The sequence below is a fragment of the Neolamprologus multifasciatus genome, chromosome 16 (genome assembly GCF_963576455.1).
Source record: "Neolamprologus multifasciatus chromosome 16, fNeoMul1.2, whole genome shotgun sequence".
Lineage (NCBI taxonomy): Eukaryota > Metazoa > Chordata > Actinopteri > Cichliformes > Cichlidae > Neolamprologus > Neolamprologus multifasciatus.
In genome coordinates, this window is record NC_140454.1 from 17,749,454 (window position 1) to 17,758,355 (window position 8,902).

Here is an 8,902-nt window from a genome sequence, read left to right on the forward strand (position 1 = left end):
CTTACTTCTTCCACCTGTTAGTGAGTGGAATGAAACATAACCATCCAGCATGATGTTTAAATATCAAAATCCACCAGTTCTGTGAGCCTTCCTGCTGTTCTAAACAAACAGGTTTTGTCACTGATTAAAGCCAAATCAAATTAGATTAATATGTTAGTATATATGAATACATTTGTTTGAATTAGATTGAAATAGAAGGCCTCTTAGAGGGGTGGAAATTATTGCCATGGCAGAAGCAGCAAACCTGTTTCCAGGTTTTGATTGGTCGACATGCTACTGGAGAGCTCTGCTGGATATGCACCAGAGGTACAATAAATGAGAAACTGAACACATTTCAAGCTGCCTTGAACAAACTGAATGTTTATAAGGAGTTTCCTTTTGGGATTTAGTTCTTGCACCAGAGGGAGAAGTGATTGCGTGGGCTATCGTCATCTTTTTTTCCCCCCCAATCCATTATAAAGACTCTTCCGTCATATGTGATCCTTTTCCTCCGTCATCTTGAGAAAGGAGATTAGAGCTGGATCTGAATACCATAGTGCACTATGTTGCTTTTTTTTTTTCTTTTCTTTTTTTCTGTTTATAACCACCTCTCATTGACCTTGATGGAAACACTAGAGCAATTGTAACTTGGGGTGCGGAAAGATTGCTGAAATAGTCTAGCTAAAAGAAAAGTTGGCATGTAATGCAATGACAAAGGTCGGAAGTAGCATCTGAATAGAGGGTCGTGTAAGGACATGTGGGGACAAAAAAATCTCTTTCCTTTTCCCTTTTTAGGACAGTGCTTTTCTCAGGCTGAAGGAAATCAAAGGAAACACCATGAAGAACCTTGTATGGGAGCCTCACTACTGGCTTCAATACAGCATCTGACAGCCACTTTAAGAACTTTATCTTAAGGCAGTTTTGCATGGAGCGCAGAAGTCTCCCCCCTTTTCTAAGTGAGCCTTTGTTCTACTGGTCTCAACTCCACAATACATTTTCTCTTCCAGTTTCTTTTATCGCCTTTCTGAAACCTGTAATATCATAACTGCCTTTTTTTCTGCCCAACACTCTGTGCTAAATTTAGTCTTATACTTGCTACTAAGATTTGATCACCTCATCTTTTACCACTAAAATAAAACTATAATTATTTTGCTAGCTTTCAGCCACTTCTCCTTCCATCGATAGCACACTGATCACTTTAAGCTGTCGTCACCCTCCTGGGGCAGAAATTGAGAGGGAACTCGGCACAGTGCAGAGGCTAATTGCCCATTTCAGTGCAAAAAAACTCATATAATAATATTGCATCCTCTAACAAACTATGCAGTGCAGAATTATGGCGAATTTCAAGCTGCAAAACTACTCCGCAAACTGGAGTGTGGTATATAAAAGAAAGGGAAACTATAAAACTATACCTTACAGCGAAAAAATTAGTTCACAAGATATGGATCATTTATTTTTTCTAATAGTGTTTTATTAGATTTTTTATTGCATCCACAAAAAATGGGGAAATCACATATTTATGCAAGTGACAGACAGGAATGCAAAATAATGCACAAAACAAACCAGCACAACCTTACTTATCACGATTTCGAAAGAGTAGCTGTAACACTCTGTAATTCCCACACAGTATACATGCATGATATGCAAAATTTCCATCAGATATTCCTCCATCTTGCTCTGTGATGAATTAGCCCACACTTCATGCTGGATGTTTGCATTTCCTGCTCCATGTGGAAGAGAAGAAAAACAAGGAAACAAAGCAGAATAAATTATATGTGGTTTGAGAAAACTTCCAACTAAATTCCACTTTATGTATCTGTCATGCTTCATGTTGGAATTTTGGAGCTCTCTCTTCCCCTACCACCCCAGTCAATTCAGCGGAGGATAACATCCAGAGGAAAGTGTTTTACATGAATGAGTTGCTGCTTCACAGACGGAGTAACTTATCATTTGAAAATTCATGCGAGTATAAAAATCATGACGAGTTATGCGGTTTGACACAGTATCAATCAGATTTTGTTTTGCAGGCAGTGTCTTGTGCTTTCAAAGCTATTCTCAGTGGTCAAAAAGATTGAAGGCCTGGTCTATGAGTGCAACTACTGGGCATCGTTTTGCCAAGAATAGACTTCAAGCCTTCAGCATACACCACTCTAACCCTGACAGGGCATGGACATTTACTTCTGAGTGGGGTTCTGCGGTGACAGGCACCAGGTTGTTGGCGTCTTTTGTGATCTGTGTGTTGAAGGGCGTGGCTTTGTTCCAGGTTATCACGCGGATATTTGGTCACATTGGTATATATACAGTTTTTAGGCTGAGCCATTATCTTAGGCTTCATGTCCTGTTCCTCAAATGCTGCTGAGCCATTCTGGGCTAAGCGTGCAAATTTGGCGTGTGTCAAAGCAGCATTCACTTGAATGCCAAGACCCAAGGTTTTTGAGCAGAAAAATGCATTGTAATGAGGCAAGGTTTATTTATCTCAACCGGTAGGTGGGAGTGATTTAAATGTCCTAACTCAACTGTGTACACTACACTGTTAATTGAAAGTTTTTTTAAAAAGCGATGAGCTTCACTGAGACCACATCTCCAATAAGTGACCTTGGTCTGTCCAAACGATCTTTGTTGACAAAGCTGATACGGCATTTTGAGTGTCTTGGGTTATTCTGTGAGTGAGAGTTCAATCATCACATCATTAATGGGTTTGGAGTGGGGCCAGTCATTCATGACACTCTGCTTTATAGCTTTGCCAGAAATCTGTGTGCTGAAATGAGAAGGTTGTAGATATTTTCTATGGAGCTATTTCCTGACCAGAGGGTGCCTTTGATTAATGGCTTTTTCGCTGTGAAGCCATTTAGGTAATCCAAAAGAATAATCTTTCCATGTCTTTGAAACCTGAAACTGAGCACAATGACCAAGGCTGGCTGTCTCCTCCTCACAAATTACTGGGCTAATTAGTACTTATGTGTGTCAACCAAGATGTTTTAAGTGAAATGTTTTGTCCTTTTGCTCTGGCTTTGTGTTTCCATTTATTATTATTTTAAAGTAACTCAAGAGGTCTTTCTGTGCTGCAGCAACAATAGCCACATGTATGAATAGGTCCTGGATAAATAATGGCTCTAGAGAGGCTATTTTGCATGATTATATTTATTCAGCTCCAGTGGTCCCTTATCCAACAAAAGCAATTTACAGCCATATTGATCATAGGCTCTGTTTTATTAGTCAACAAAATCAGTTTTTATTAGCCTTGGATTTCTTTTGCTTAGGAGAGCTCCGTGTTGACTGATCTTGATTTGTGTGTACTCAAGTTATTGTTTTCTGTTTTTATTTCTTTAGAACTTCATGCCCTCCATCACTCTCCAGACTGTTGTAAAGCTTAATAAAAAAAAAAAACCCTCCAAAATCCATCTCAGTAAGTAAATATAACTGCTTCCCTTCAAAGCCTGTTGAGTGCTTCTCTTGACTCACATTGACTGGGCATTGCCTAGGAGACTCAGCCTGCTCTCCACACCACAAGTGTTAACGCCAATTAAACCCCTGGCACCACCCTGTCATTCTCCACATTCTGTGACATATGAGTGATAACACAGACCCTTACCTACAGCTCTCATCTGACGCGCATTAAATGGCACTAGACCCTTGCGTTTCCTGACATTTTGCAGAAATCGATTGCAATTTAATCAGTGTGAGCATGCTGCTATCAGCCACGCTTACACCAGCTGTTTTTTTGTGTTACCTGGGTCGAGTTCTCCGTACTGGGAGAACAAAAAAGACCAAAAAAACCCCAACAAGATTTACGGCAATTTCAAACTCCAACAACATGAAATTCTCATTAAATCAACCATAAAAAAAGATCAAGACAAGATCACAGCCTCCGAGTTGATAATAATAATCACAGATTTGATGTTCCTGTGAAAGCATATTTCCATTCAATTTGCACGCTATTAGATTTATTGTCTATTTTGAACACTCATTACTCCCCTTCTCCCTCCCCTTCTCTCGCTCTCTCTCTCCGCCTGTCTTGTTGTGTGTCTCCGTCTCTCCCTTTCTCTTCCCCTCTGGTGGTAAGTTCAATAATTATCCCATTATTCTTTGAAGTCTTTGTAAAATCCAAGGCCCCCAAACAATCCTTCAACATGTGAATACATGGTCCTTTCAAGTATTCGAGGTCCTATGAGGTAGCCGACAGCTGGAATGCTCCCGCTTTCAAATTCCAACAGGTCAAAATAAACCCCCAAAGAACGTGGCTTTAAAGAAGGAACTGTGTGGAACATGTCGCTTCTCGGAGCTTAACTCATACACTTCTTCTCTGAGCTAAGGTGTGCACCGAGGCCGGATTTAAACTGACAGAAATTATCTCTGAACTTAAAGCATTGTGTGCCAATTGAATCCTCATAACACCACCATTGCTTACTGGGGCGACCACGCAAACACTCACAGATGCCTCAAGGTAACAACAAGCAAACTCTATAGGGCTCAGTTCTCAGATGAACAGACTGAGCTTTCCAAGAGTGCTTAGTACCATTTTCTTAATGACTTAATTGGGTGGTAATATGTTAAAAATGTTAATTTGTCTCTATTTTAGGAAAACCTTGAGTTCCATTGCCGGCTGCAGATCCTCGCACATGTGCAAGCGCGCGCACACAGACGCGAGTTATTATCCACTCATCCATTGAATTTGCAATTATGTATGCACAGAGTGTCACACTGAGAAATCAGGAAAAATGAATATACCGACACATGTTCCTATTTCCACGTATATCCAGATGAAATATTGATTATTAATGGCAGCAAGAAACCTGGGCTATTAAGCAGAGTAACATTCCACAAACACACTTTCTCACTTTAATTGAGTAGAGACATTAATACGTCAGTGATGTACAAATGTCTGGGTCCTATCTGCCACTAGGTATTACTCTGGGTTACTGCCTAAGGCGATACAAATATGAGCTGAAAATGAAAGCAGCTCTATAACTGTTTGGAGGGTGGATGGTCTGATAAACGTGATAGAAATACTCATGCAGTTCGTGTCGTCTCAGCCAGTGCTCTTGCCTGTTTTATTGCTAAATCCGCATGGGAGCAAGAGAGGTGATGGTCAACTGAATGATCATCGTTGGTGCGGAACATGGGATATCACACCAAGGAACAGCAACACATGTTGATACATGCATGCAAAAGCATGCTCACAGTCTTAAATATACAGCAATGCACTATTACACAGCATGCATGCAAACACATGCTGTGAGGTAATTATCATGTGTAAACAAATGAACGCCACACAATCTTTCCCATCGCTAAATGAATGCAAAAATGAGTAAAAGACATGCGACCCCATAACTTATTTAATACAGTGCAGTACAAGTTGGATGCTATCATGACTGCAAATGATCACGCAAAAGATGTGAGCAGAAGCTGTCATTAAAGGCACAATGTGTGTTACCGTGGCAACATCATAGAGACCTCCATCTTTTTAATGCCGTGGTTAGGAACAATCGACACTGCACCCAATCCCCATGTGAATTAAAGGCACATAGCTAAATAAAGCTCAAGTACCCCGCTGCCACACTTTTACAATCCACTGTTTGTCTCTTCTCTTTAGGGAATTCTGTAACAACCTGTTTCTGTGGAGGGAAAGTAGGCAAAGTGTCAACACTCCACAATCAAAGTAGCTCCCTGTTAGCTGCGATTTAATTTTAAAATAATCACTGAACTAAAAGAAAAGAAAAAGAAAAAGCAAATGATGAAACTGGCAAATTTTGATTGTCACACTACTACTTGACGGTAATTGTTCGACACAATGATGTCTCTTTTCACTCCTTCACTGACTGATTTAACGCAATCACAAAGGTGACATCTTGTTTCCCTCATTTGCAGTTTCATTCAGTGTCCTTACTCTAGCTTGGTTAAATGTCTGAGTCTAACTCTTCACATTTTGCCATTTTGTACCACAATGACCTCTCTGGCCAAAGTAATTACCTCAGCTCTTGAGTCGTCCAAGTCATAGATAAAGCCCCACAGTGATATTTCTGCATCAGATTAGCAGATTGGCTTTTGCAGGCTTCTGTGACTTACAGAACAGTTGTTCATTCTAGACTAACGTGATGCTTTCTGCTTGTTTGTTTATTCATTAGCATTTGATCTGTCAGCTGAAGAAGAGTTGTCTTTGGTTTACAGCAGTCTTGTCAGCATGAGCAACCGAGATAAGGTGAATGTAGTATTTAATTAAGACGTGGGTAGGAAGCCTTCCTGGTATCTGCGTACATACAGACACCACACAGCAATTGACCTTAGTGAACATGTCAAGACTTTATCTTGCTCCCATCAGCTCCCAGCAGGAGTTGTGAAGACAGTGAATAGCTTTGCTGCAAGGCAGCTTTTTCATTTCCACAAACAGAGGATTTTTTAAGTGTTTGTTTTGGATGTTATTTTTCAGTCAAGTGAGGCAACATTATTTTATGCTTCTTGTCATAGTGTTTCCAAAATTCCTAAATGCTAATTAGTGTGAGTCATGGGGTTTTTTTTTCTGCACGGTCAAATTATCTTTCGCCATGCCTTACTTCAAAATATGTGTGGCAGACTGAAATTAAATGAAATGCATGAAGTTCTTTTTAAAAAAATGAAAATCAAATTAAGAGTATTTCCACAAGCTTTGCTGCTAATATCTGTCAGATTGAAAGGAAGGAATCACTGCAAAAGCTAACTGCATTGTGCTCTTATTGATCAGTCAGTAACCATCACTCTAAAAAGCAAATCAAAATATCAAGACATGCATTTAGACATTTAATGCCATGGTAGTTTCTGAGCTCCCTCCATCTGCAATCAATTAATTTTGATATTGCCGGTGTCTTTCATATTCATCAAAACTTGTTTTATCATTGGCGTCACACATATTTAATGTTTATAGCAAGGAACAACAAAGGAAGCGCGAAACAGTTCTTTCCTAAGCCAACAGTGACACCTTGAGGCTTTTCATAAAACTACAGCTGGTTTTAGATTGATCGGTTTAGATGGATTAAGGATTATCTCTCATAGTATGATAACATAAACACTCAAATGAAGAGCAATGTTTGATGGGAGTAAGAGCACGGTTGCAAGCAAGAAGCAGAAATCAAAATATAACAAATCAAGAAAAATAAAATAGCTGGTTGGACACAATTAACACAAAAATCCTAAAATCTTAAAATTGTTCCTATAAATTAAACAGTGTAATGAGGGATATTAGAGCTTTTGTCTTCTGAACCAAGACAGTAAAATTAATTATCTGTTTGATCTCAATTGTTCCCATTGAGCCTGACCTTACTTCAGACAAGGACACAAGTGACAAATAAAAGGTCAAATCCAAGCTCTTGAACAACACTCAGGGGATTTCATGGTTTTGTTATGTTGTTTTGGGTATTTCAACTTGGATCCACTTAACCCCTTAAAGGTGGCACTTGGTAACATATTATCATGCACACAGTAAGAGTGAAACAGCATACTTCTTTACATTACAGTAATCTGCATTTCATTTCATACCATACTCATACATAATCATTACACAGCAGCACAGAATGAACCCCTCTGCACTGCTGTGTCTTTTCTGTAGCTGATGTTGCAAATGTTATGAAATGAACTATGAACCAGTATAAAAATAACAGACACACGACATGCACAAACTAAAAGCACTTGATGTGTGCATTGTTGCCTGGGAGGCTCCCAGTCATACACTGGTTCCTTAAAACTTTATGACCCACTGCTTCAGACAGAAGGGTCACTGCAAATCAATACAAAGCTGAGTCCTTTATCCTGTGAAGAAATATTCCTACCCTGGTGTATGTGCTCTGTTCAAGGATGACAACGTCCCCCACACACATAGAGCAGAGTGGTGCTCTGAACAGTTTGATAAATATGAAAAAAAGGATGAAAATCATATGGTTCTGACTTCATGCTCATCGCATTTGTTAGACGATGCTTTTGGACATAGTTGAATATTTCCTATTTTTTGATGTTTTTTTGTATGTTTGTTTGTTTGTTTTTTCCTAGTCAACTATCAATTGTAAAGCTAGATTATGAGAATGCAATAACAGCAATGACGTTAGCGCATTTTAGAGAACTGGGAGGGTAATAAACGAGGCTGTGTCACTGCGTGATTCTGCTAACATATATGGATGTGTATGAATTGCAGTGTCATTAATCAGCAGGAAAGATCCATGGTTTGTTGAGCTATTTATATGCTGCCTCTTATTATTTCAACTGCACTTCTCAAATTTGACCAAGAGGTGGGGCTATAGCAGCTAGAAAAAAATAATAAAATTTTGGTCCTGATTTTGTTTCTAGTCATGATCAGCAGTATCTATGCTGAGATTCGTGGAAAGTCACTGGAGCATTTCCAAGCTGCAGCTTATTCTTTCTTTCCCCCTATGATTTCATCAGTGAGGCCTTAAACTCAGTGATGAGCCCCACTGAGGGCTTAAATGGGTATACTTATTTAGAATCAATATTCAGCTACCAACAGACCATTGATGCAAAAAGGTTAGATGCAACTGTTGACATTCTGAAGTAGTAAATATTTTGACTTTAAAAAACATAGAGTGAATCCGATGAAATAAAAGAAGGAGTAGAATATACGGTAGATGAAAAATGAAAAGATAAAAAGAAAAACCATCATTAATATTTTTACAATTTCAATTTTTATAAACATCATATGACGGATGTGTGCTAAAACAAAAAAGTCAATAAAGTAAATCTAAGGATATAGTACATTAGAGCGGATATCATGGATGGTAATAAAAAGATCATTAGATCATTAGAGCAAATGCTCTAATTATGTAAATTGTTTAGAACAGTGGGGATGAAAAATGTGGTGTAGTATGCCTTTTATTAATGGATCTGCCTGCCACATACGCAGCTGCCCTGGGTGCCTTGGGAACCATGTAGAAGGTGAGAGGTG